The sequence below is a fragment of the Chinchilla lanigera genome, unplaced genomic scaffold, assembly GCF_000276665.1.
Source record: "Chinchilla lanigera isolate Chin_1 unplaced genomic scaffold, ChiLan1.0 scaffold00002, whole genome shotgun sequence".
NCBI lineage: Eukaryota > Metazoa > Chordata > Mammalia > Rodentia > Chinchillidae > Chinchilla > Chinchilla lanigera.
In genome coordinates this window covers 23887311-23893213 of record NW_004955403.1, presented here as the reverse complement: position 1 = coordinate 23893213, position 5903 = coordinate 23887311, and positions in this window count along the sequence as shown.

Here is a 5903-nt window from a genome sequence, read left to right as displayed (position 1 = left end):
GTCATAGCTAGATCTTGGAAACAACCCAAATGTGCATCAACTGAGGAATGAATAAAAAAGATCTGGTCTTTCCGTGCAATAGAGTACTACTCAGCCATAAAGAAGGATAAACTGGAGACTTTTATAAGTAAATAGGTACAACTTGAGACCATACTCATAAGTGAAATAAACCAGAAGTAAATAGATGCAACTTGAGACCATACTCATAAGTGAAATAAACCAGAAGTAAATAGATGCAACTTGAGACCATACTCATAAGTGAAATAAACCAGAAGTACAAACATCATATTATCTCCTTAGTGTGAGAAGCTGAAAGAGTAAATAAGATCCAAAATGTACAATAGATATTATAAAATGGGAGGAAACTTCAAAGGGAAAGAGAAATTGGGATGGGAAAATGGAGAAAAGAAGAAAGAGAAAAGATATATATATATATATATATATATGTATATGTATATATATACATATATATGATAGTTAAGATATACTAGTAATTTCTCTTAGTTCATTGAAAAGAAAGGTCTGTGTTAATACTGTTTGGATAATTAAATGCTGACATGTTGTACTCTGAGTAACTAATTTAAAGATAACAATACACAATATATTAACCACTGCTACCCTCCTATTATCTTGTTTTGAAACTTTGTGGGGTTTTTCTTTTTAAAATTAAAAAAAAATTGTTCTATTATGGATGCTGCTTTTGATGTTCTCATTAAGAAGTCTTTGCCTAACTCAAAGCGATCAAGAGTTTTGCTTTCTTTTGTTTTGTTTTGTACTGCTTTATTTTGTTTTGCTTTGTTTTTTGAGACAGGGTCTCTCTATGTAGACCAGGCTGGCCTTGAACTCACTACATAGCCAAGGCTGGCCTCAGACTCATGGCGATCCTCCTGCCACAGCCCCCTGAGTTCCAGGCTTATAGGCATACAGTGCCACACCCAGCTTTGTTTTATGTTTTCATCTCAAGGTTTTATACTTAGGTTTTACAGTTTAGGCTGTTCCTTATTTTGAGTTAATTTTTGTGAATGATATAAGGTATGGAACAAAGCCTTTTTTGTCTGTCTGTTTAAATATGGGTAGACAGTGGTCCAAGCACCATTTTTTGAAAATACCATCCTTTCTCCATTAAATTATTTTGAACCTTTGTCACAGTCAGTTGTCCAAATGTGTATAGGCCTATTTCTGACCTTCTGTTCTGTTCCATGGATCTATCTTTCCATCAACACCACACCATTTTGATTACTGTAGCTTTAAATCCTCTTAAATCAGCTGGTGTTAGCCCACTTAGTTTTGTTTTTTCCAAGTGATTTTACTAGTCTATGCCCATTGCCTTTCCATATGAATTTTATAATCAGTTTATCAATTTCTACCCAAAAAATAGTCTGCAGGGAAATTGATTAGAGTTACACTGGATCTATTTTTGTCATATTATCCCTAAAATATTTCATATCTTATGCTATTATAAATACAATTTTGTTTCAAATTCTGACTGCTCATTGAAAGTATATAAAAATCCCACTGATTTTGTACAGTGAATATCCTATTCAATTTCTTAGTTCCAGCAGCTTTTTGTATAGATTCCATCAAATTTTCTATACAAACAATTTTATCATTTGTGAATAAAAATCTTCCATTCAAATCTAGAAGCTCTTTACTTCTCTTGATGGCCTATTGCTGTGGCTAGAAGCATGAGTACAGTGTTGAATAGAAGTGCTGACAGTGGACATTCTTATGTGCTCCTGATCTTAAGGGAAACCATTTAGACTTTCACTAATAAGTATGATGTGAGTTATAGGGTTTTTTTAAAAAAATAGATAGATTTACTCAGGTTGAAGAATTTCCCTTCTATTTCTAGTTGATGAAAATTATTTTAGTTTTATTTTACTTTGTTTTCAATCAAATGGATGTTGGGTTTGTCAAATGCTCTTTATGCTTCTTTTATGGTTTCCTTTTTTAGTTTGGTAACATGATGGATTATATTAATTTTCTAATGTTAAATTAACCTTGCATTTCTGGAATAAACCTATAATTGGCTATTATGTTAAAATAGTTTAATATATTTTGATTCAGTTTCCTAAAATGTTGTTAAGAACATTTGCACCTATATTTAGCCTTCTTTTCTTGAAATATGTGTCTGGTTTTGGAATCAGGATAATATTACCCTCAAAGAATGAACTGGGAAGTATAACACCCTTTTCATCCTCTATGAAGAGCTCATGTTGAATTATACTATTTATTTGCTAAATATTTGGTGGAATTCCCTAGCGAAGTCATCCAGGTCTGGCATGTTCTTCATGGGAAGGTTTTAAACTATAAATTTATTTCTTAAACAGTGTAGGACTGCCCACATTATCTATTTCTTCTTCAGTGAGCCTCAGCCATCTTTCAAATAATTTGTCCTTTCAAATTAAGTTATTGAGTTTATTGGCAGAAGTTGTTCATAAACTTCCTTTATTGTTCTTCTAGCATCTGTAGACTGGTGATGCCTCTGTTCTCATAGTCTGTTTCTTCTCTCTTTTTTTTGTCATCAGCCTGACTAAGGATTTATCAACTTTATTGATTTCAAATAGCTTTTGGTTTACTGATTTTCTCTATTGGTCTGTTTTCCATTTTATTCATTTCCACCTTGATCACTGTTATCTTTTCTTCTACTCACTTTGGGTTTAACATCCTTTTCTTTCACTTCTTAAGGTGAAATTGGGAGCATTGATATGAAGTCTTATTTTCTAATATCAGTGTGTAGAGCTACAAATTTCCTAAACTATCGTCTATTTTGGTAAGTATCCTGCATATACTTGAAGAGAATGTACTTTTGCTATTATGCGGGGGTGTGTGTGTGTGCTCCATAAACATCAATTCAGCCAAGGCATTAGGGCTTCTGGGCCTCGCAATCCTTCCAGATTTCCTAGTTGCTCTATCCATTATTGCAAGACAGGTTGTTGTGGGTTAAACTGTATTCTCCAAAAAGATATGTTCAAGTCCTAATTCCTAGTACCTTGGAAAGTGACCTAATTTGTAAACAGAGTCTTTGCAGACTTTGATGAGATAAAATGAAATCATACTGGATTAGGGTGAGCCTCCGTCCAGTGACAGGGGTCCTTACAAAATAAGGGAAATTTGGACATAGGCACAGAAAGAGGAGGAGACCACATAAACACGCAGAGACAAAGAGACACATGGGAAGAACATCATATAAAATGCAAACAGAGATGGGGAGAGCGCCTCTGCAGGCTGAAGAAGTACATGGATTGCTGTCATGCTGGCAGCTAGCAGGAGGCAAGGAAGAGCCCGCCCCTAGAGTTTTCAGAGAGACAGGGGCCGGCTGGCACCTTGCTATTGGAGTTCTAACCGCCAGAACTGTGAAAAAAATAATTTTCTGTTGTGTCGAGCCATCTGGTTTACAGTAGTTTGTTACAGCAGACCTAGGAAACTAATAGGCACTTAAATCTCTGTGAATTTGTCAGTTTCTCCTTTCAGTTGTATCAGTTTTTATTTTAAGTGTTTGAAGCTTTGTATTTAGAATCATACACATGTAGGGTTGCTGTACCCTCTGTGAAATGACTTTCTCTATCCCTTCGTTCTCCTTTCTTTTTCATATGTCTTTGTCCATCTTTTCCCCTGTAACCTGTTTACGTCTTCACATTTAAAGTACATTGTTTGCACCAGCATCAACTTGCCTTGCATGTTACTCCCACCCCAAACTTTGGACTTTGATTTAATTATTTCTCTATTTTGAAACTGAATTTGCATGCGTTAAATGTAGGGAGAGGTTTGTCCTCCTGAATTTTGTATACTTTTGACAAGCTTTTAATAAGTTAGAAACCTAACTAACGTTTCGAAAACAGTTGTACGTGATCTCCCTCTAGTGGTCAAAATGAATAATGAAATTCGAATAATTTCAGAGCGGAACTTCACGGCAAGCAAATATTTGACAGTTATGTCAATTTCTTATTAACTTGACTTTAATGCTTTCTGCAGCAGTTTGTAAGATGTAATTATGGCTCTGAGATACTCAGTTCTTAGATAACCAAGGAGAGAAAACTGGCATCCTTGGAATCCAGCAAAGTGGTAGCCACCTAAAATAATTAATAACAAGTACACAATGACTAGCTCTTTGATACGTGACTCAGAAATATCATGGTAGCTGGCAGAAGATAGCATACTAAGCAAGCACTGTAAGTTACCGCTTAAGGTATCCAGAAGGAAGACAAATCAAAAACGGAAGATGCTGGAAAAGAGAACTCTAAAGTATGTGCAGTCATTCCCTTCACAACTTCCTTTGAATCCATGATTATTTCACAATAAAACTTAAAATATATGAAAGGTTATGACAAATTCAAATGGGCCCAAACTTTCTATTTAAAAGAAGTTTTAACTTAATTTTTAATGCAAAGGAAAATGTAATGGTTCACAGAGGACATCCCTAAAGCATACAGAGAGTTGAAATTAAAGGGATAGACCAGCAAGCCACGTGCCAGCCAAAGGGAAGCAGAGACTGCTCTGTTAATTCTAGGTGGAAAGAACTTTAAGGCAAAAAAAGCACTGCTACAGATATTTAGAAACGGGGCTACAACTTAATGATAAAAATTAAATTCACCAAGCTACATAACAATTCAAATCTTGCATGCCTTCCAACCTAGACAAAGCTTCAAAACATGTAAAGGAAAAATTGCAGAACTGCAAGGAGAAATTAATTAGTCTACCATTAAAATAACTATGTGTTTGTGGCAGATGTGGAATATGCAAAATTATATTTCTGCTTACTCATAATTTACATGATGAAATTCCATATGCCTACCTTTCATGGTGCTGCAGAAAAATTATGGATTCCAGGTGTGCCATTATTAGAAAAATTTGAGAACCATTGCACTAGAAGTTGAAGTATAGTGCTTCCCCATTCATTCAATAAACATTTATTGAAGAACCATCATGTTTAAGGTAATATGGACTTTATACACTAAAGGTGTCACTTGTGGTTTTACTTATAAGGTTTAGCTGTTTAATAGAAATGTATATAAATTGTAATTTCATAAAAATTATAAAGAAAACTGCCCTGAAGGCCCCCTTGAAAATTCATTGTTAAATGTTTCCTTCTTAAAGAAGTGTGCTTTATAGAATGAGGACCAGCACAAAGTGTTAAAATTCTGATATGACCCCATTATGTTGTCATTTACAAATTATGAAAATGTGATAGCCAGGACAAGTATCCATCTACAAGTTCAATTGTTATTTCTGTTACAGACTTCATCCTGCCAAGTGGCAGGAGCAGTATTACCTTCTCCTTTTCCTGCTTTCTTTCCAATGGACCACATGTAAATTCCAGGGATTTCTTTATGCCAAGGATGAGGAAGGGGAGAGCACATAGTCTGGCTCTCCGCCTGTCTGCACTGGTGACAGCTGCCAGGTCTTTACTTGAGTCACTCTGGTCTTCAGTCATGGCTCCATTAGGGTCACTTCTGACACCTTCCTCGCTTCTAGCCATGGGGCTCTTCCAGTCTGTCTGCTGCCTGTGAACTTCGGTGTCCTTGGATACCAAGCATTACTCCGCTGCTCTGCAAACACAGTACACGGGGCATCCAAGGTCCTTCACGCCACACGCTAACTGCTGGCGCCTGGGATTTGCTCTGCTGCTCTCTCAGCCTTGTTGGATTAACTCTTTGGGCTCTGACCCGTGTAGTAAAACACCGCCAAGCCATTTCTTCCCAGGCACGGGGCTGCCTCTGTGGGCTGGGATAGAATACAGGTCCTTGTTTCTTGGAGATCCAGGTTGACATCTTGTTCTTTCTTTTTCTCTCACCTTCTTCCTTTCTCTCCCAGTTTGGAAAACTTTAGGTAAGCATTGGCAGGGAGGGTGGGCTGGAAGCTTTGGTTTCCCTTTGGTATTCTGCCAGTTATATTGTTTAGAC